The 24,026-nt window shown below is 36.4% G+C and overlaps 1 pseudogene; it reads right to left on the bottom strand.

Annotated features, from left to right (window-relative positions):
• Positions 1-4,427: 4,427 nt before the first annotated feature.
• LOC131167921 (transcription initiation factor TFIID subunit 9-like) lies at positions 4,428-23,999 on the bottom strand (annotated as a pseudogene).
• Positions 24,000-24,026: the final 27 nt, after the last annotated feature.

The raw sequence follows: 24,026 nt of genomic DNA, 5'->3' as shown, positions 1-24,026 counted from the left end.
CCATGGAGCCCAGCCCATTTAAGTCTCTCCCTTTTCTTTTTTTCTTTTTTTTTTTTTCTTTTCTTTTGTTAACACATAATTAGTTCTGAACTTTCAAGACCCATTTTGACTTAGTAAACATTCGTATCTCTAAAAGTTCTAAACATGAAAGTTGTAGAGATTTTTCTCAGATTTTCCTAGAATTTTGAATCGTCTCGATCAGAGTTTGAATGAGAAAGTTATTCTTAGATTGCGAAGTAATGTCGAAATAGTCCATAAAATAGCATATGGTAATTTCATGTATGATTTCGACCTTGATGCAGCCAATATTTATCAAAACGCAAAACATGAAAATTGTAGAACGTTTTCTTATCTTTCTACTGCATCCTAAATCATCTAAATCGGAGGTCGTATGAGAGAGTTACAACAGATTATGAAGTACTGTCAGTTTTTAGCTTCCAATAGTTGCTCTGCAATAAAAAAAAATACCAAAATTCATAAATTACTCAATAAAACCCAAATATTATAAATAGGACATAATTTTAAAATATTGAGAGTAATTAGGCATTTAATTAAAAATATAATTCGTAAACATGAATTAAAGCACCTAATTATACAATTTAAGCGCGTAATCAACAGGTTGACAAGAATGCCCCATGAAGGGCAAATCGGCAAGAACATATCGGTAAGAATGCCTTATGAAGGGCAGGTCAGTAAGAACACGTCAGCAAGAATGCTCCACGAAGGGCAGGTCAGCAAGAATAGGTTGGCAAGTACAGGTCAGAAAGAATGCCCCACCAAGGGCAGGTCAGCAGGAACAGGTCAGCAAGAATGTCCCACAAAGGGTAGGTCAGCAGGAATAGGTTGGCAAGAACAGGTCAGAAAGAATGCCCCACAAAGGGCAGGTCAGTAAGAATAGGTCGGCAAGAATGTCTCACGAAAGACAAGTCGGCAAGAATACCCCACGAAACGCAGATGAGTTGACCAAGCCCAGTACAGACAAAACTCAACTCAAACGAGTCAACCAGCTCAAAAAAAAAAAAAAAAAAAAAGGAATGGAAGAGATAGGACAACTTTCAAACTTTCAGAACGAACTCCAAAAATTTGCAACTAAATGGATGGCAACTGATATACCCAAATATATCACCTACTATAGGTCAAGACGAAACCAAAGTGCAGCATTAATGAGGGCAATTACCGCCCAAATCAATCACCTAGCCAGAGCAATTGACGTCTGCGCTATAATAGCCGGAGCGATCCACACTGGTGCTATAATGGTCAATAGTCATTCACGTTGGGCGCCATAATGGCAAATCTCCAACGGGTCAAATCTCACCACTATAAAGGGGGTAATGCTAAGAGGCAAAGGTATCAAATTCTAACCCAAATTCACCGTTGCTTACAACCTCTCTAGAGCAGTCTCTTACTTAGGCATCGAAGAGATCCCCCGGAGTACACCCCCAGGTCCTCCAAGCTACCTCTTTTTCTTTCCTTTTCAGGGGATCGAGATCGGAAGGTTCGCCGAAGGTTATACGAAATTTTTATTCCGCAACAGTATATTTATATTGGATGACTCGAAATTCTTACTTGAGCGAGCCCTTTGAACTCGCTCAAGTGGCATCAAATTGAAGGAATCAAGACATTACCATTCGTCTAGTGACACATTCCTAGTAATTGACTAGCCTAACCATAAGTGAGAAATCAAACATTGCAACCATGTCCGAGCCTTTAGAGGGATTCAATTAATCAATTCAAATCTCTCTTTAACTTTTACTATGGTCAAATATGAATGAAATTTTGAAGTCTTGATCTATGATGAACAGTATTTGCATTTTGACTCATAAGATAATCCAAACCTTTTTAATTTTTCCATTATTATAAAATTACATACAAAAAAATATCAATGTAAGAGTAAGGGGATTTTGTGAGACCAAGGGGTTTAGTTTTTTTTTTTTTTTTTACTTTTTTTCTGAAAACGTCTCAGTGTTTTATGGTGTAGGAAACAGAAAAAATGGATGAAAGTTATTACATTCAAAGAGTGAAATCAGTTTCTGGCCAATGAATCTTTTCATTTGAAATTTTATACCTGCTGGTTTTATCATTTATGCAACTCTCTTGTAAGAATTTATAACTAATCCTTGTATGGGCACACAATTTGTATGGCAATACATATATATATATATATATATATATATACTTTCTTGAACCATTGTAGGATATTGGTGTATCAAATGAGGTCATTCTTCTTTTTTCTTTTTAATTTTTTTCCCAACACATCTTCTGAAATTCCTAAGTGGATAATGTTAAAATGTTAAGCTAGGCACAATCTAGTAGAGGCATGAATTTAAAAACTAAAAAACTAGCCAATCTTATTGTACCAAAATCAGTCATTGAATAATTTGGTTAACATCCTAACTTAGAAACGGAATGAATGAAATCTAAAATTGGTCGGCTTAGTTCATGTGAGAGTGAATCTCCAAATGGATTATTTTAAAAGTAATATTCTCTTCATTATAATAATAGTACCCTTGTTTTTTAATGGTGAAATACAGGAGTGCAGAAATGGGATACAGGAGGGGGAAGATCTCTTAGGCCCAATTAAGATAGAAGATTTGGAGTATTGTTCCATATGGCATTTATGGCCAAGAGAGACAGCAAGTAGAGAAGGGTGAAGTGAGAGGTGGCGACTACATTCAAGGCTTCTCGGACTGCCAGGCAGCTTCCTCAATTTGTACCGCGGATTCCACAGGCCTCGAGTCAACCCTACAACCACATATTTCATACATGCCCTTCTTTCTATCTGTCTGGCACTCTCCTTTCACCCCCACTGCAATGTCAACCTCTCTATGATTAGAAAGAAAATATATATTTTTTCTAAATATCATATGACAAATAAAACATGTTTAAAAATATCAATTTCACATCTCGCGTGAATTTAAACAAAATTTAATATAATTTTACAGTGTAATTAATTTAAATTCACACAACTTCAAATTCTAAGTTCCAAACAAGAGTAAGCCGTCAGTTCGATTTAATTCATGGGATCTAAAATGCCTTCAAAAACGACACATGGTAAAAATTTTATTCCCGAAAATGGGATGTTACGATATTTCTGGCTGGTTTGCATTCAAGATTCTGAAGAACCTGATATTATGGCTACTTTAATCTCAAAACAAATATCATAACACAATGCTATGGGTGTCAAATTCTCAAAAATCCTGAAAAATAAACGCTACCTTTATATAAAAGTTCCATACTCCTCACAACTAGAATGGCCTTTGAAGATGCGTGTGACCTCAGTATAGCAGCTGAAGCCCTCTCCATTATAAATATGATAATTTGAGAAACTATAACTAAGGCCTGAACAAGGCACACAAAAGTTAACAAAAATAATCAGGTTATTCATCAGCAAACATAAAGCAAATCCTCTTATTAACATTAGATTAAGTGAAAATCTTTTACATAATTTAAAATTTTTTTAAAAAAAAATTCAGAATGGAGAATGAACAATTGAGTACAGAATAAGACTGTCCATAATTAAAGAGAAATCACCGTACAATACAATTTGTCTGACAGATAAACACAAAAATTAAAAGACAAGTCATCAATAATATATTAATATCCATTTCTCCAACAATCCTCCATTTTTTCTCTTCATCATCATCATCAATCAAGTTTGGCAGTTTGGTGCCTTTTAGTTGTCATTTGGAAGAATGATTGCATGCCAAAACAAATTGGGGAAATGGCAAAACAAATTGAGGAAATGGTTCCAAGTGCTGCTGGTCTGGTGCATTGTGACTGATTCTCGAAAATTATACAATATGAATCATTCTCGTGTATCTCTTAACCTTCAGCATTTGCATTCTCAATTCCTTCCATGTTACACAGCGCTAAGGTTTTCTATGCCTTGATCCTCAAGGCCCAGTTTGAAACTCGCAAAATATTAGAGAAAGAAAATGAAAATATCAAGAAATCCACATTTTCATATTGGTTATCAAGGAAATTGAGAAATAAAATAAAATAAATAAATAAATATCAAATTCATGAACAAACTTTTGATTTTACAAATCATTAATATTTCAATTTTCCTAACTTTTAATTGTATTAAAACAATCCTTCATTTTTAATAGTATTCATATGGAAGGAAAATATAATAGAAAATGAGTCTCCTCCTTATTTTCCTTCCTTTCTTTTCCCAAATAAAATCCTTGATCCAAACGAACCCTAAGAGTCCGTTTGGATCAAGGATTTTGGTTGCAAAAAGGAAAGAAAAATAAGGAGGAAACTCATTTTCCACTATATTTTCCCTCCATATCAAATACTACTAAAAATGGAAATTTTTTTTTAATGTGGTTAAAATTATGAAAAATTAAATGTGTTTAACATCATATTATGTTCATTGATTTGAAATTTATTATTTTTATCGCTTTCCTTGATAACCCAACATAAAAAAAATAAATTCCTTCATATTTTCTTTTCCTTTCCTTAAAGGTTTTCCAAGTTCCAAATGGAGCATAAATAAACATGGTCCAACAAATAGTAAAAAGTCAAGTATAACAAGGTTAGATCAATACTGCAGCCCACCTCAATTTCTAATTCATAGACCTTTCACCTTTCTTCTTCATTCTTCTAAATCATGGTTCCTGATTGGAAGATACCTTGAACAACTCAATTTGAAATTCTCACCTTGCACACTTAGCTCCGAGGGGGAAGGATATCCTCTGAGCCTGAGGAATTTGCTGTGGTAATTTTGTCTTCTGTTCTTGGGAAAGGTTTGGATCAACAGTCTCCTCATCCTCTGTTTCTTTCTACTACCTGTGCAGTTTGCTTCTTGGGGATTGCAAGTTGGTAGTTGGGGCTGATTAATGTGTCTTGTTCAGGTGGGAGTGGGATTCCTGGCCTCCTTACTGATTTTGACAACGGAATTCTGTTCCAGTTTCTTGCCGGCTTTAGCAGGACCTGTGAATGATCAAGTATACAAATCTTTCAATATGAAATATTACAAATATTTCACACACAATCATTCAGATTCACAAGACCCTGTCCTTTGCCTGCACCCGCTTAATACAAGCTGTTCAAAATTAAGTGAACCTGGCTTGTTTGATTCAAGCACTTAATAATAATAGTGTTTCAACCAATTCAAATTTTTGCACCCTTATTTGATTGGTGCTTTCTAAAGAGTCTTTTGCTTTTGTCATCTTTTATTTATCTTATTTCTGAGTGTTAGGGTGTGGCTCATAATGGAGTAGGCAGCCGCACCAACCCAGCCGTGTTCGTTGATGTTGGAGACTGGCGGCCACCAACCCTGCTGACCATGCTGAAATTTAAGCCGCCTCTGCTTGACTTTTACCCCCCATCCATGTATATATATATATGTGTGTGTGTGTGATGTGTGTGTGTGTGTAATCGGTGTGGCAAGATGTGAGTTGCAGAGGATTGTGTGTGGGCAAGAACAGAATGTACTCTGTTGAGAGAGAGTGGCGAGGAGCAGAGTGTGTTGTGTGTGAGAAAGAAAGAAAAAGAGAGTTGAGTCGAGGGCAGTAGCCTCCTCCTCCTCCTTGTAATTCTCCCGGTTATAGTGAATCGGTGTGTGCTCCACGGATGTAGGTCAGATTGGACCGAACCACTTTAAATCTTGCTGTCTTTATTTTTCTCATGTGTGATTATTGCTCCTAGATCCCCCCCCCCCCCCCCCCCAACCAAAACACTGAGAACTAACTCCTAAAAACATTAGTCCCTCTCCCCCTGTCTCCCTCCCTCTCTCTCACCATCTCCCAGCTCCCTCGTGGCCCTTTTCTCCTGTGTCTCCAACTAATCCATTGGTGAAAAACCCTGCAACAGCCTCCCTCCTAATACCCTCAAATCATCTCTTGTTAGCTCTCTCTCCCTCCCTCTCTCTCTCTCTCTCTCTTCCTAGTCTTAATTTTCCTTACCCTTTTCATTTCTAGCCAACGTCCTAGAGGCCTTGAGCCCAATCTCCCTGCAATGAAGTAGAGGCCCGGCCTCTCACTGCCTCCCACTGGTGAAGGCCTCTATCTCTTTATTTTCTCAGTCACTGTCCCTCTCACTGATTACGGCCAAGATGGCTATGGGTGCAGCTTGTGAAAAAAGTGTCAGGGCTTGTGATTTGGCCAGATATGGCTCTTCAGTAGCAACAGAGATCATTTGGGGTGGCCATGACCATATGATGGTCAAATTTCTGGTTCTGCAATTGCAGTCAGAAGCAGACATTTGGTTAGCAGTACGAGAAGAGCGGAGTCCTACAATTGTGGATTTTCTTCTTCTTTCACTTCCCTCTTCTTTTTTTTGTTGAGTTTATTTTATGCTGTGGAGATGGAATTGGCTATTGGATTTTCAGTTGAATCTCCATTTAGAATTACAGGCTTGATTTTGTGGCTTGGGCAGTAATGTAGTGTTATTGTGGCAGTGTTTGGATCAAGTTGCTATGAAAGTGGCTGGGTTGTTGCCATGCTATGACACCAGTTGTTTGGATGAAAGTTTTTCTATTTATTTAATTATTGGGTCATTGGCAGGTTAAATTTTTTTTTTGGGGGGGGGGGGGGGGAGAGGAATAGACATATTTAAATATCATAAAAATGGTAAAAATCCAATGCTCAAATTCGGGTAAATTTTGGCAGTGGCCACTCAATTTTAAACTCAATTTCATTGAAGTCACTCAACCTGAAAATGTTTCCAGTCAGAATCCTAAGGCTGCTCCATTTAACCCTACTAACGTGAAAGGGTTTTTTGCATGCATGGCAGCACTAAAACCCATTGATAAAGCTGAAGAGCGGATGAACTGCTGCCGCAGTCTCATCCGCTAATCCCAATGTGTTTGGCCTTGTAAAGGGAAAGAACCAACCCAAGATCAAGATCAAGACCAAACCTCCCAGACCCAAGCCTCAATCTCCCCCTTCTCTTCCTCCCAACACTCCCAACTGTGTGTGAATTGAATTCTGATTCCCATACCCACCACCCCTATTTCAAAAATCAGGTTTTCTTTTTCACCACCAACCCAATTCCTCTTAACCCAATTTGGATTTTTTTATCTCTCTCTCTTTGTTCTCCCTCTCAAATTATTGATCCATCTTTTCATCTTATGATGGATTGTAGTTGTTTGGTCTGCTAGTACCAGCCACAGCAGACAGTGAAGGATCTGGAAAAAACCAATCCAACTAGCAGACCAGGTGATGAAGGCTGCTGAGGAGGCCCCCTCCTTCAAGCAAGAATGCGTGAAACTCAAAATCCAAGACAGAAGCTCGTCGCCCTCCTATGATAGATGGCACAAGCTAGCTCAAACCTCTACAAGCGCCTTATGCACCGCATCATTGACCAAACAGAGCATGTCCTGGACAAGGCCCTCTCCCTCGTCCTCAAGTGCCGCACCAATGGCCTAATGAAGTGTGTATTCACCGTCATCCCCGCCATCACAACGATCCGCAAGATGTCCTCCCAACTCAAGAACTCCATCAGCGACATCTCAAGGCTCCTCCACGTATCTGCCTCCATTGAAGATCATGACAAGTAAAAGAAAAAAAGAAAAAATTGCCCCCAGCAAGCCCATCCTGTGGCAAAAACACAGCAAGGTTCAGGTGCACACCCTTAGCCTGAAATCTTCCATGGTAACAATGGTGCTTCTGTGCTTTTGGTTTGAGAGGGTAGCTAACAAGATGAGGGCTTGATTAAGAGGTTGCCCCAGCGTTAGTTGGGTGAGGGGCTTGCACTAAAGTTCACAAAGGTGGTACGAATTATATACAGAGGTTGGCTGCTGATGCAGGGGATAGTTCGAGTTCGAGAAGGTTTATGGTTGCCAAATGGATGAGCAAGATAATTCTCCTAGGAAAATTGGAAAAAAATGTAATTGTCGCAACGTCCCGGAGGAGGGTCCGGAATGACAAGGAATAATAATATCAAAGGTTCGATGGAGTCGCCACTAACCTGTCATTTACCTAAGTGCGGTTAGTTCTCCTAATTACTACTCGTTAATTGGTCTTAGACTAATTCTAAGGCCAAGGAACCAGTAGTCTTGGTTTACATTTACTAGAGTTAGGATCAGGAGTTTAGCTATATGAGGGGAAGGTACTAGCACCCCTTACACACTCGTTCTATGAACGGTACCTAATTAACTATGAATTATACCTAAACTAAATCTAATGGCCTTTAATTAACTCCTTAATAAATTAGAAAAAAACATTAAAATTTTCGAAAGAAAGTATAAAATAAGATGCGATTTAAGAATATCTAATAAGACCTTCAAAAGAGAAAATCTTATTACATAAACCCCCTCAGAACTAATATAGGTGTGGTCTAAAACATCTTTTTACCCTTTGTTTAATTGTTGGGACGCGCACACACAAAATATAATTTATACAAATAATAATTAAATAAATTCATAAAATTTGAGCAAAAATAGTCTTTAAAACATTCCTAGGTTTTTACAAAATTTTTTAAGAATTTTTTGAAAATTTTTCAACATTTTTCTGCAATTCTTTGGGATTTTTAAAGGCTTTTTCTCCATTTTATTTATTTTTGGCATTTTTTCAATTTTTTTGTTATTTGAGTCAAAATGACTCAAATCATTTTTATTTATTTTTTTCGGATTTTTTATGATTTTTTACAATTTTTTCTAATTGTTTTAAATTTTAAAATTAATTAAAAATCAATTTTTAAAATTAGAAAAAACAAAAAAATAAAAAAACAAAATCGGCAGTTCGAGATGAGTCAGACCGATTCAATGGGTTGACTCGGGTTGACCTTGGTCAAACCAAGTTGACTTGGTTGGAGAAGAAGGCTGCCATATGTCAGCCAACGGTGGCGACAAATGACGTTGATTTCAATTTATTTTTTTTATTATTATTTTTTTAATTTACTCTAGCAAGGTGGCGTCAGCATGGCGTACCCGCCACGTGGCAGGACACAAAAGGCCCGAAGCTTTTGATGTGGATCACTGATGTGGCAACAATCCAACCGTCCAAAGAAAACACAACTTGGATGGCTAGGATCGTGCCATGTCACTCCCCCAACGCACAATCTTGGTTATGCCTTTTGTCACCGTCCGTACGGTGACACATGTCCCACTAATTATTATTATTTTTTAAAAAAATTAATATTAAAAACATTTTCTTTTACTTTTCTTTTTTTCCCTTTCCTTCTGAATTCTCTTAAATCTCTCTCTCAACTCTCACACCCTCTGTCTCTCTCACTCTTCTCTCTCCATTCCTTTGATCTCTATCTTTCTTTGATTCTCACTCTCTCTCTCTCTCTCTCTCTCTCTCTCTCTCTACAACTTTCCCTCCACTCTCCTTGTCTCTCATCTCTCTTATCTCTCTCACCTCACCCATCCATCTCTCTGTTTTCAAACCTTTTATCTAATCACTCCCTTTCTCTCTCTTAGCCTTCGTTTTTCATCTCTTTCCCTTGGCTCCCTTCCTTCTTTGCTTGTATCTACTCATCCTGTCTCTCAGCCTCACCGCACCACCATCGCAACCCTCCGTGGTTACCATGGTCTCCACCACACAGCGACACTCCTTCCCAAGTACACTTCTCAACTTTCTCTTTCATCTCTTGAACTCTTTGATCTTTCTGATCTCCCTCTCCTTTGATCAACTAACTCTGTTCTCTCTTTTGTAGGTTGGGCACAAGCTTACGAAGGCAGAGAGCCTAAGCTCCTTGCTTCTCCCTCAGATCTGAAATTGGATCTATCTTCAAAGGTAAAAACCCCCCTTTTCCTTTCTCTCTCTCTCTCTCTCTGTTTCGTTGATTTTCCCTTTGGTTTCCTAGGTTTCTCGATTTTTCCTATTAGCTAATCAGGGGGAATTGGGTTCGGGCTTACCAAGGTTAGGGTTCAGGTTAACTCTAGTTCAGTAAGGTTTAGGTTGGTGGGCTTGGGTCATAGGTTAGAGCTTGCCCTAGGTTGGGGCCAGGCTTTAGTTTAGGTGGTTGGGTCTAGGAATTGGGTTATTGAGCTATTGAGGTAGAATGGGCTTTCGAGCCCAGGATTGGGCTTAGTTAATTTAGGTGGGGCTCAAGTTAAAGCAAGACCAATTGGGCCCTAGGGGTGTTTAGGTTTTAGGTTAGGGTTGGGCTTAGTTCTGATTAAGTCTTTGGACTAGACCAAACCCAATTGGGCTAAGGTTAGTTTAGATTTGAGGTTGGGCCAAGCTTTAAATAATTTAATTAGACACTGGGCTTTTAGAGATTGGGCTTGAGTGGGGTCTTGGGCTAATTGGTTTAGTGTTAACTTTAGGTCGGGTCAGGCCCAGTTGGTCCTGGGTTTGAAATTGGGCATTAGATTGGATTGGGCTTAAGTTCAGATAAATTAACTGACCTAGGCCGATGTTGACCTCGGTCACAAGTTTGGGTCAATGGACTTGGGACCCAGGTCAAGTTGACCTGGGCCTCTGGGTCGGATCTGGGGTATTCGAACACCGGTTATTGGATATGGGTATTTTGGGTTTTCGGGTTAAATATTCGGATCTAGGTCAACATCTGGGTCTGGATATTTCAAATTCGAGTCAAATACTAGAATTTTGTTTGGAATATTCTGGGAAAATTATTAATTTCTATTTTGTTTAAACTTAAGCTCTAATTATTGAATCTTGAGTTCAAAATTCAGCATTTGCTAGAAATTGAAATAAAATTAATACAAAATTAACAAGTACCTTCCCCTACTCCTGAATTCTCCATTTTACAATCTTCTCTTCCTTTTGCCTAAGCCTCTTGAATTCTTTTCTGCAAAACTTCTACAATTCAAACCTTTTGTTTTTCTACTTCTCTTCACTTCCCAATCTCAATCACGCAAACTCTCAACTTTTCTTCTCACAATTCTTTCTCAATTTTTCAATGAGCAATTCCCCTTTTTTCTGTGTCTTTTACCCTTCTGAAGTTCACTATTTATAGGTCTGGTAGAACCATTGCATCAATTCTAATTTGATTAATCAGAATTTAATCAATCCATTAAATTTAAGTTGAATGGCTCAATTTACTCTGCATTAAACTCTGATTTTACCCACATGTTAATTGTGCAATCCCACGTCTACTTTCTTTTTTCCTTTCGTGTTGCAGGTTTAAAGATGCAGACCCACTAGATTTTCCCCTTTCTTTTCTTTTTCTTTTTTATTTTGTATTTTTAATGTATTTAATCTATTTATTTTTTTCATTTTCCTTATATTCAAAGTTTGTTCTATATTTTCTCATTTTATTGAATTAATGAATATTTACACAATTATGCATAAATTCCAAAAATTTGACTACGAAAAAGACCTAAATGAGCACTAGAATTAGGCCAAAAAAAAAAAACAAATTCTGCTATATATGCCCTGGAGAAAATGGGATGTCAACAGTAATAAACAATGCTTAAAAGTACTTTGTGTTGTGAATTCCCAGAATTTTTGGAAGGGAGATATAAATGGGAGTAGCAAGGGGAGGAGAAGGAGAAATGGGGTGATGTGTTGGATGATGATAGCGATGATATTAGTGGATTTTTCATTGAGGGTGGTATGCTTTTGGATGAGATTTGAGATAGTATGGCTATGTTTCTGAATCATGTGATTTGTTTGGGGATTTATCATAAGTGGCACCATCTCCAATGGAAGGTTTAGAGGGCATTTTTATAATTGAAGAATATGGTTTGGACAAGGAGCAATAGTGTAAGGAATTTTGTCAAGTTGAAGTTGATTGAAAGGACGTAGAAGCTCAACAATTGATGGATGGGTTTGTGGTTTTCCAATCCTAGAGATAAAAGTTCGCCTGGATGGAGGTAAACGAAATTGAAGAAGAGGCAGCATGAATTAGCAAACTTGAAGGGCCCCATTTAGTTGTGGAAAACAATTTTCATTTTTTATTTTATTTTTTCAAAAAATTACAAAAAGTATAGCCTATTTTCAGTTTTAAAACATTTATATGCAAAAAAATGAAAAAGAATCAGAAGTGTTGGAACTATTTGTTTGTGGAAAATAGATTTTTTTTCGTTTCCATTTTTTTTTTTTTTTAATAATCACAAAAAAAGCCAACTTGTTTTCCAAATTTCTAAATTTATATAGAAAAATTGAAGTGTCTTTATTGTTTTCTAGACTTCTGATTTTTTTACTCTATATTTGGGAGCATGGAATTCAAATGTTGGATTTGGATTTGTGTGAATTATAACAAAATATAATTTATTCCAAATCCACAGAAAACCAAGTTCAAAACTCCATTATCCTATATACTACCTTATCTAATCTTCAGAAAAATGAAAAACAAGTAATCTTTTTTGTAATTATTTTAGAATTTAGAAATAAAAATAAAGAACTGTTTCACGCTACTAAACAAAATCTTTATTTTCTACCTTTTTAATACAAACCTTTAAAAAATAAAAAATAAGCCAGAAATTTTATAGTTCTTTGGGAAAATAAAAATGAAAAAAAAAATCCACAACTAAACGGGCCCAAAGTGTTTGGTGAACTAGGGCAAGGACTTAAAGAGGGAGTTTCTCATGTGACTAGTTAGTTAGATCATTTTCATTTATTTTATTGTTATTTTCTTTGGGAAATGGCTCATCCTCTTTTACGCTGCAATCTTCTCTCTCTTAATGTATTCTATTTGATTATCCAGAAGGAAAATAAAAATAAAATAAAATAAATAACAGCCTTAAGCAACTGTCCTGCATCTGAATTTGAATTTTCATGTTCAAATGTGCTTGGACCACGTTTGCCATACCTCTATTTCCGCTTGTGATGACAACCTGTTCTCTGGCATCAAAACACTCCCATTGTTATGGAGTTGCAGCAGTGCTGCCTCTGTGAACAACCCATTGAACAGCTTCAGTAATGAAGCCCCAGGGCAGTCGTCTCCACCTTCATCAGTTTTCCACATCCTATTCTGGACTTCTAGAAACTGAAGCAGTTGCTCTAATTCTTTCACAAAGTCAACTGCCTCACTGATAATGGATGCTTGGTCACTCTTGATATTCGAACAAAGCCCACCATTATTTATGAATTGGAGACAGTGTGGCACGACCTAGTCAGAGTGGGGTAGATTTCACCAACTTTGGGATGTCCTATGTCTTGGATTTGAACAGCAATGACATCTACAGAAAGTTGTAGGTGATGCAGAACCTTCTCCTAGCTCTCTTGGTTAGTCTCCATCTAAGACATCTTGAACACAACTGATGCAAGGCAATGGCAGAAGGGAGAAGACAGGACTTCCTGAGCACATGTTTTACTTAGAGGGGGAAAGGCACCCAGGTGGCTCACAGGGCTGCCACAAACGCAAAAACCCTTCCACATCGGGCAGGGTTGATGGAGTAGCCCTTGATGGACATAGACACAGTTTTTAAAGTATACTAACTGCAATAGAACATTTTAAAGTTGAGTGACTTAAATGAAATTAAGTTAAAGTTGAATGAGCCCTAGTGAATTTACCCTTCAAATGCATGTCACAGTCTGGTTCATTAATCCAAAAATTTTCCAAACTTAGAACTTATCACTCAATTTTTTTTTCCCAAGCCACTCTAAGAAAATAAGCTTATCTTATCAAGCAAAGACAACAAATGTAGCTAAAATTTCTGTTTCTAAATGTTACTAATGATAAAGTTCCCAGAACATGATCCCACAGTTAGGAAAGAAACTATAGTTGACACTTTAGCAGTGCTATAGTTTAGTATAACCATCACCTATTTCCATAAAAATACCGAGCAGTAATACATTATAAAGAGGATAGGAAAATTACCATATCATGCTTTTAGAAGCTTCATATGAATTGCAGTTTGGAGGGTATGGATAAATTAATCCTCGTCCTCATATATAAAAAAACTAGAAGAATTAAACATACTTTAACAAGTTAATTGCTTCAACCAAGAGTCAGCGACTCAGCATTCAATGCCTCATGTATAAGAGTTCAAAAATCTGCAGTATTACATGTTGATTGCAAATCCAATTGATGCCAAACCCATAGCTGAAGTCCAAAATCTTAGTGCTTGTGGAAAAGAGTTTTCACTTTCCTTTTTCAATTTCAAAGAATTACGAAAGGCTACTTTGATTTTCAGTTTTCCGACAGTTTTAAGGAAAACATCTTTCATTTTTTTTTTAGTTGTTTTCCAAGGTCTTTATATAAATGTCGGAAAAGTGAAAAGAAAAAAAAAAAAAAAATTTTTGTAATTATTTGGAAAGTTGGAATTGGAAAATGAATATTGTTTTCCCCAACCCAGTAGGCCCATAATGCCTCTTAGCAGATTTTTACTTCTAAACTTCCATAAACCACTGCAGATTTAACTCCATTTGCCAAAGAAACTAAACCTCGACTCAAAAGGAATATCTCAAAATGCATAAAACTAAATAAAATAGCACAAGAAACCAAGTCTGAAAATAAGAAATTCAACATCAAGATTCAAGAAAGATTGAACCATAAAGAGAGTAGCTAGTTGTAATACCTCTTGGGGTAGAGGTTGAGACTTGAGAGAAGCTGAAATTGACTTTAGACTGAATAGCAAGCTTGACATCGTCAGAGTCCATCAATGCCTTGCCAGAATGCTCAGAATTGACCTGTGCCTCTGTCAGAACATCAACAATGTACCGTTACCCCAGCTCCATAAATTGATGCACAACATGAGGTTCAGAATCATCAACCCCCATTGATTTTAGCAGTGATATTACAATGATTGCATCCCTTGGCAAGTCATCTCCTCCTGCCATAGCTCCAGGAATTCAGGAACAAGAACAACTGAGGTGACAATGATGACAATGAAAAACTGTTGATGGAGAATCTATGCTCATAGGCAGAAACACAAAATCTGAACGATGAGCTTCAATCTCTAAATCACAAATCTTTACTTTTCTTCTGCTCTTCACAAATCTGTCAAACACAAATCTGTTAGGGCTACATCAAACAAGATTTCGACATGGAGTGTTTGTTTTGGTCCTACATGTTAACAGAACTGAGCTTGGGCCTGTTTGGTGTGGGCTCATTAACAAAAAGAAGCCCAGTAGGCTCTACTCCTGCCCCAGTTCCAGAACAGAAGTCAAAGCAAGCCCAAGTCGTCTGCAAACATGATGGTTAGTTTGCAGCACAGCTATTCTTTTGTTGTAAAATATGCCTAGGGCTATGCACATGCCCATCCTCCCCCCCCCCCCCCCCTCCCCGCCCAAAAAAAATTGCAGGTCCTTCCAGGCACAGGCATTCACGAGCCACTACACTGGTTCAGAGTACAATAACTTAGAGGCAGGTGAAAGAGACAGTAATCAGGTCAATCTAATGAAGTTCCTTGGGATAAGAGAATCCAAATTATGCAACTTTAAAACAGTAACCTGCCTCATTTGGTTTGCAGAATCAGGACTAGAATGAAATCAAATTTCAGGAATAGAATCGCATTCTGTGAGCGGAATTCAATTCAATACTTCTTGTTATTATGTACATCCCAATCTTACATTGTATAATGCAATCAACTATCTAAACAAGGAAATAATCCCCCTACAAAATAATATATAATCTTCTACATTTACCCACTTTCCTAATTTACTCATTATTCACAAAGATACTTGGGATTTTAACACTCCCCCTCAAGTTGGATCATAGATATTAATCATCTCCAACTTGCTAATGAGATCATCAAAGTTCTGTCGTGTCAACCATTTAGTAAAGATATCTGCAATTTGTTCCTTGGTAGGTACATAAGTCATACAAATAGTTCCTTCTTCAACTTTCTCTTTAATAAAATGTCGGTCCACTTCCACATATTTAGTCATGTCATGTTGAATTGGATTGAGAGAGATACTGATAGTTGTTTTGTTTTGTTTTCACAATAGAGTTTGATAGGAAATTTCACTGGGACTTGTAGTTCATCCAAGAGTTTTCATAACCACAGTCCTTCACATATTCCTTGAGCAACTGCCCTAAACTCAACTTCGGCACTACTACAAGCCACTAAATTCTGTTTTTTGCTTTTCCAAGATACCAGATTTCCCCAGACAAATGTGCAATAATAGGTGGTGGACCTTATATTTTCCACTAATCCTGTCCAATCTGCATCTATAAAGATCTTTACTTCCTTACTTTCACATTTCTTGAAGAAGAGTCCTTTGCCCGGGGAGCCCTTGAGATATCGAAGGATCTTGTACATAGCATCTAAATGAGCTTCTTTTGGTGAATGCATGTGTTGGCTTACCACACTAACTGCAAATGCAATATCTGGTCTAGTATATGAAAAGTAGATTAGCTTACCAACCAATCTCTGATACCTCTCCTTTTCAACTAGTACTCCACAATCTTCGACCCTCTTTACTGCTTTAATCGAGATTTCACTAGGTTTGCATCCAAACATGCCAGTTTCAATTAGGAGATCAGTGATATACTTTCGCTGAGAGACACTAATACCCTTTTTTGTTCTAGCAACTTCCATGCCCAAAAAGTAACCATTTGTCCCAAGTCTTTAACTTCAAATTCAGTAGCTAGAACTTTCTTCAATCTTTCCATCTCTACTGTATCATCCCCAATTAAGATTATATCGTCAACATACATTATTAGAATTGTTCTCTTACCGCTTTCAGACTGTTGGAAGAACAGAGTGTGATCAGATTGCCCTTGTCGATATCCTTGGTTCTTTATTACTTTTGCAAATCTGTCAAACCATGCTCTGGGAGATTGCTTGAGTTCATACAAGGACTTCTTGAGTTTACACACTCTGTTTTCTTCACCTTTCTTACTGAATTCAGGTGGTATTGTCATATAGACTTCTTCTTCTAACTCATCATTTAGAAATACATTCTTAATGTCGAGATGTTATAGTAGCCAATCTAAGTTGGCTGCCAAGGACAAGAGGACCCGAACTGTATTCAAATTTGCCACCGGTGCAAATGTCTCCGTGTAGTCAATGGCATAAGTCTATGTAAATCCTTTTGCAACGAGTCGGGCTTTATCGTTTAACTGTCCCATCAGATTTATATTTCACTGTGAAGACTCATTTACAACCGACTGGCTTCTTTCCTCTCGGCAAATTCATTACATCCCAAGTTCCACTTTTCTCCAGGTCCCACATTTCCTCCATGACAACCTCCCTCCATTTAGGTATTTCCAGAGCTTCCTGAATATTCTTTGGAATTCTCATCCTGCCAAGGTTAGAGGCAAAAGCACGATATCCTGTAGATAAACTTTTATAAGACATGTATTTAGACCAGGGATATTGAGTACATGACCAGGTTTGTTTTCTGACTGCAATAGGTAAATTGATGTCATCAGGTACAGGATTATCATAAGAGAGCTCATGACTATCTATTACCAAAACGGAATTGGGCGTGGACTCACGGTTGTTCGGAGCCATCACCGGTTCCAACGCTCTTAGTGCCTTAGGTATGAGATTCTCCCTATTCTTTGTGTTTGGCTTTCTTGAGTAAACAAGTATGTCTGTGTTGTTTTGCTTTCTTGCATCTCCCCCTGAGGTTAAGTGCTCTTTTGTGTTTGACAGGTCAAGAAGTGATGCAATGGGAGGCTCTGTAGATGGGTAAGGGAATGAAACAATGGGAGACTCAATAGATGGCACAGATTCAGTAGTAAAGAAGTCAAAGAACCGATCTTCACTCCATTTCTCCCCCTGAAGAGAGGTCTTTGGAAAATAAGGAGCGGTTTCAAAGAATGTGACATCAAGGCTAACAAACATCCTTTTTTGAGACAGGGTCATAGCATTTGTAGCCTTTCTAGGTAGGGGAGTAACTAATGAAGACACATTTAACGGCACGAGGATCCAATTTATCCCGATGGTGAGCATGAACATGAACAAATGCAATACAGCCAAAGATTTTCAGCGGAAGACTGGAGGGGAGTCGAGAGGTAGGAAAATGTTCCTAGAATTTCTGGAGAGGAGTAGCAAAGGAAAGTACTCGACTCAGCATTCGATTAATGAGATGTGTAGCTGTTAAGATGGCATCTCCCCAAAAATAGTTTTTCATGTTTGTAGTGAACATCAATGCCCCGAGCTACTTCAAGTATATGTCTGTTTTTTCATTCAGCAATCCCATTTTGTTGAGGGGTATCCACACAAGAACTCTAATGAACAATCCCATTTTCATAATAATAATAATAATAAATGTTAAAATAATTATTATTATTTTAAGAATAATAATTATTCTAAAAATAGTATAATAATAATAATAATAATAATAATAATAGCAACAACTAATACTTACAATGGAAATAATATTTATTACTGTAAAAATAATAATAACAAATAATAATATTATTTGTCATTATTATAAAAACAATAACAACTAATAATAATTACAATAACAACAAATAATAAGAATAACAACAAGAACAATAATAATAAATAAATAAATAATAATAATAATAATAACAAATGAAAAAAACTATTATTATTATTTTAAGGACAATAATTATTCTAAAAATAGTAAAAAAATAATAGCAACAACTCATAATTACAATGGCAATAATATTTATTACTGTAAAAATAATAATAAAAAAAAGAAAAATAATAATAATAATAAAAATGAAAAATCATTATTATTATTTTAGGGACAATAATTATAATAAAGATAATAAAAAATATAGACAAAACTAATAATATTTATTATTATAAAATAATAATAAAAAGGAAAAAGTAATTATTAGGGCAAAAGACACTCACCTCTCTCTAAGGTTTGACAAAAAAACAAAGACCTTCCTTAAAGTTTCAAAATTGCAATAGACCTCCCATGATATTTCAAAAATGTTACAAACCTCTACTAAGATTTGCCAAAAAGACATAAACCTCCACTAAAAAAAATTGTCGTTTTACAAAATACAAGGGGAGGTTTGTATCTTTTTAGCAAACTTCAAAGGAGGAACTTGAAATTCTTGAAACCTTAGGAGAGGTCTTTGAAATTTTTTAAACCTCAAGAGAGGTCATTGTCTTTTTGTCAAACCCCAAGAGAGGTTAGTGTCTTTTGTCTTAATTATTATTATTTTAAAGATAATAATTAGTATAAAAAGTGAAAAAGAAAACAAAAACAATAAAAAATAATATTAACACTAATAAAAATCACTATTATAAAATAAAAATAGTAATACAAAATTAAATAATTATATATTAGTATTTTTTTAATAAAAAATGACTTATTTTTCATTCCATCATAGAAGCCATTGAAGAACACCAAACACTAGAAAGAAATTAAAACTAAATTCCTACAGTCATTCCATGTTACTAACAAAACGCAGTAATCTTCCAAAAACAACTTCATTCCTACCTTGATTCCATTCCTTCTTCGATTCCTTTCCTACTTTAATTTCATTCTACAAACCAAATGGAGGGTTACTTCTCTCTTTTAACTAAATGGCCATCTGTGGCATGGCAACAAATGTCGGATTAACATTGCAGGAAATTATTCAAAAATTAAAATGTTAACAGACAAGTAGCTTCGAAACCAAAGTGATTCCAATACCAATAACATATGAAAAATAAAATACTCAAGATAATTTTGAAAATAAATGTTTGCAAATAAATTGAAGAAAGATAAGAATGATTCATATAACAGAGAAAAAAGAGGAGGGGGCACACTAACTATAATACTGGTTTGACTATAATAAATTGGGAAATAATCAAAATATATTTTTGCTCTATTTTTTTTATGAAACAATTATAGAAAATCAATTTGGTTTTATGCCTGGGAGATTGACTACAAAAGCTATATATATCTTTTTCAGAAGACTAAAGGAAAGGTTAAGGAAAAGCAAGACTTGCATATGTTTTTTATTAACTTGGAGAAAGCCTATAGGATAACTAGGGAAGCTCCGTGGTGGGTTCTAAAAAAAATAAAAATAAAAATAAATAAAAATGAGGAGCGTGCAATAGGCATATCAATGTTGTTAAGGATATGTATGATAGCTTAATGACTAGCATTAGGATTATAGAGGGATATTCTAGGGAACTTTCAATCACAATAGGTGTTTATTAATGATATGCTTTGAGCCCTTATCTTTTTGCACTAGTCATGGATGAACTTCTTGGAAGTATCTAAAATGAGGTTCTAGTGTATGTTGTTTGTAGATGATAGCCTTGATTGTAAAACTAGATGTGGAGTAGAATCTAAGTTAGAGTTATTGAGAGAATCCTTAGAATCTAGAGGGTTTAGAATAAGTAGGACTGAATATATGAAATGTAATTTAAGTGATGGTAGGAGGAATAAAAGGATTTAATATGATAAATGAAAAATTATTAATAACAACAGTAGATTTTGATAAGTTGGTGCAAGCTGAAGAAGAAATCAAATAGCATGTGATACGTAGAGTTAAAGCAGGTTAGATAAAAAGGAGAAGAGCTTTGGATGTGTTGTGTGATCATGTAATACCCTTAAAATTAAAGCAAAGGTTTTATAGGATTACGGCCATCAATGCTCTATGGATTAGAATGTTGGGCAACAAAGAGATAACATATCCAAAAAGTAAAAGTTTCTGAAATGAGAATGCTAAAGTGGATGAGGGGGTTGGTTAAAGGTGTAGAAGTAGGGAGAGAGGAAATGGTGATTCTCATCTTTAGTTTGCTGACAGCACCATTTTCTTCCTTGACGATTGTAGCCCCTCCTTTAGGAGAATTTTGGGCATTCTTCAAATTTTTGAGAGTGTTTCGGGCCTAAATTAATAAGAGGAAGAGTGGATTAGCAGCTTTGAATGTGCCCATGGAGTGAGTGAGGAGAAGGGCTACTGAAGTGGGGTGTGGCATCCTAGATTGGCCGATGAATTGCTTAGGGATCCCCTTGGGGTGTAACCCTAGAGTAGTGAATTTTTGGAATCTAGTAGTGGAAAGGTTGACTAAGAGGCTAGATAGTTGGAAGGGGACTCTTTTCTCTTTAGGGGTAGAATAACATTGATCCAAGTTTTTCTTTCTAGCATTTTGTTATATTACTTATTTGTGTTAAGAATTCCGATGGGGATTGCTAGCAAGATCAAGAATCAAGAGAGACTTTCTGTGGTCTAGTAAGGGGGATCACAAAGACCACTTAGTCAACTAGGGAAGGCTTGTAGGTCAAAAAAGGAGGGGGTTGGGTCTAAGGAAACAATTCTTTTAGCTAAATGGCAAAGGCGTTTCCCTCTAGAAGAATTGTCCCTTTGGCAAAGGGTAATAAGAACTAAGTTCGGGTTGGATGAGAATGGGTGGGATACCATTGTTAGTTTAAGATGTTCCTTGGGTAGTCCATGGAGGTCCATTTCTCAGATTTATCCTTCTTTCATCCCTTACACTAAACTTGAGGTAGGGAGGGGTTCTCAAATCTTTTTTTGGAAAGACCCTTGGCTGGGTAATGCATCCTTATCCAATTCATTCCCTCATCTTTTTCGACTAAGCTATGAGCAAAATTGAGCTATATCTTTCTTTGTTGGGAATTTGTGTAGTCCATTTGTTTCCTAGAATCTCTATTTTAGGAAACCTCTTAATGATGGGGAGATGGTAGAGCTGTCTCCTTTGTTATCTTTATTGAATGGGAGCAAGTTCTCATTGGAGGGGTACATTCAGTCCTGCTCTTTGGATCAGTCGGGAGTGTTTTCTTGCAAATCTTATTTTGAATTCTCACTCCAATTCTTCTTTCCCACTCTATTATTTCATTGGAAAGCTAAGGCTCCTCCAAAAAATGAGGCTTTCACTTGGTTGCTTGTTCTCAGCAAAAATAATACTATTGCTGCAAATTAGAGACCTTTGAAGGCTCTCTCCCGATGTATGTGTGCTCTGTTACAATAATTTGGAGATGGCTCCTCATCTTCTTTTCCACTTTGAATTTTCTTGGAGGATTTGAAATATGCTTTTTGGTATTTCTGGAGAGTGCTGGGTTTGTCCTTCTTCTATTGGTGAATTGTTAGCTATTTGTTTCATAGGCTTTGATGGGAGAAAGGACAAGGCAGTCCTATGGAGGTGTGGAATATTCACAATTTTATGGGGGTTATGGTTGGAGCATAATGCAAGGATATTCAATGGGAAGAAATTAAATTGGGTGTTGGTTTGGGAAAAAATTTAGTATTTGGCCTCATTGCAGTGCACTGGTTTGGGTTTTTTCAGAGGAATTAGTTTCCACAAGCTACATAGAAAATGGAGGCACATTTTGGCACATTTTTTATGGTATTTTTTAGCTGTTTTTTCTGGATAATTCCAGGCCTCTTTAGGGAGATTCCTCATTCTCCTTCATAAAATTCTCTTCCTATTAATGAAATTTTCTTTTGCCATAAAAAAAATGGTGGATGAGTGGTATAATGTTTAAAGATGAATTAAGGAATGAACATATTCACGGTAAGTAAGGCATAGCAACACTGAAAGATAAGGGAAGGGCGGCTGAGATGGTTTTTCTTCCAAAACATAAGCCAAATAGTGCACCATTTGGAAGGAAATGAGTTAGTCACTGTTTCTGGTAGTAGAAGGGATAGAGGAAGATCTAAAATAACTTGCAATAAGATAGTAGAGTAAGGATTTAATGGCCCTTAAATTGTCAGAGAAAATTGCATGCAATTGTGCAAATTAGTGGAAAAGGATTCATGTAGCCATCCCCACATTGTGGGACTTAAGGATTTTTGATTGCTTCTTGTTGTTGTTACATGGGCTCCATAACATATTAAAACACCATCAAAGGCTTTGGCATTTGAAGATGTTAATCAAGAGTCGAGACCATTCACAATAATAACTTTTATCAAAAAAAAAAAAAGAATTTAAATTCATAGACATGAAAAAGCATAATGAACACACACATGCACACAATGTTTTCCTAGAAGCTTACACACCATGGATGTGAGATGGTCACACCAAAAGTTGGTATATGCTAAAGGAGATAGATTTCAATCTCTCTACTTTGTAACAATATTGCGAAAGAAACATGAGATTTAGAAAAGAAAAAAAAATGTAAAAGGCACAAAGAACCAGTTCAAAACCCAAAATATACCAAGCCATATAAAAATTCTTGAAACCACTTTGGCAATTTAAATTCTCAATTTTCCTTGCATAGATTTGATGATAAACCGCATATCTAATACAACGGAGCTCGCCAAAAACAGGAGCTTGGTTAAAGATAGAGTAATGGCAAGCATAGAAACTTCTTCTCCACATGAATCGATTTATACAAACCATATCAGTGCTTCAAATCACAATCATGTTAAAAGAACAAGAAAATAGAGCTAAAGTTGCACAATCAAGTTAATTTATCAGTTTGTCAAAATGTAAAAACTCCATGGAAGCAATATCACTGTTTATCCAAGACTATACCACTACAATAAGCAATGCCTCTGCCAATCGGTAACTAAAAAGTATGTCATTTGGTTTAGAACGCTGTTGCTAGGTTGTGTTTATGCCTCTGATAATCCACTCCCAACAATTTTTTTTTTTTTTTTAAATTTAAATTGCATTTGCTTCACTCCAAAATTGAAATAATAATAATAACAAACATGAACAGTAACCCTAACACAGAATTCTCAATACTAGATAAAGATACAGAATAATGGCCTTGGGGCAGCAATATGTCATTTTTGCTAGGATGTGTTTTATACCTTTTCTAATCCATTCCCAGAATTTTTTTTCTCTAAAAAAAAATTATCTAAATTGTGCTTGCTTCACTCCAGGATTACAATAATGATACAAACAAACATGAACAGTAACCCTAACACAGAAATCTCAATAATAGATAAAGACAAAGAATAACGGCGTTGCGGCCGCAATGTAGGAGGTCTGTAAAGTGGACAATAGGGTCATTCTGCAGGCAAAGGGTTGAAGCCTTCAACTCGAGGAAAATTGAACTATTGGAGCAATTTTTTTAATAATAAAAAAGGGCGAAATTGGAACTTTTTCACACTATTTAGGCATCTGTTCGGTTGATTTGCAGGAAAAGCCAGCGTTCAATGTTTCTCAATGCAGGAGGAGAACGACAATTGGAGAAGAACATAATTACCATATCCACTGAGACGTTTGCTCCTCGTCTTCTTCTACTAAATATTTCGTCGGGGGTCTCGGAAGCCATTGATCCAGCAGGTGGTGGGTCATCGCTGTGAATGCAATAGAAAAGTTTGTGGAGAGATTGGATATCCATCTATTTGTTCGTAGTGTGCATGAGTGCATCCAA

This window comes from Malania oleifera, chromosome 11 (assembly GCF_029873635.1).
Source record: "Malania oleifera isolate guangnan ecotype guangnan chromosome 11, ASM2987363v1, whole genome shotgun sequence".
NCBI lineage: Eukaryota > Viridiplantae > Streptophyta > Magnoliopsida > Santalales > Ximeniaceae > Malania > Malania oleifera.
Note: the sequence above shows the minus strand (reverse complement) of the source record. Positions and strands in the feature narration are given on the sequence as shown.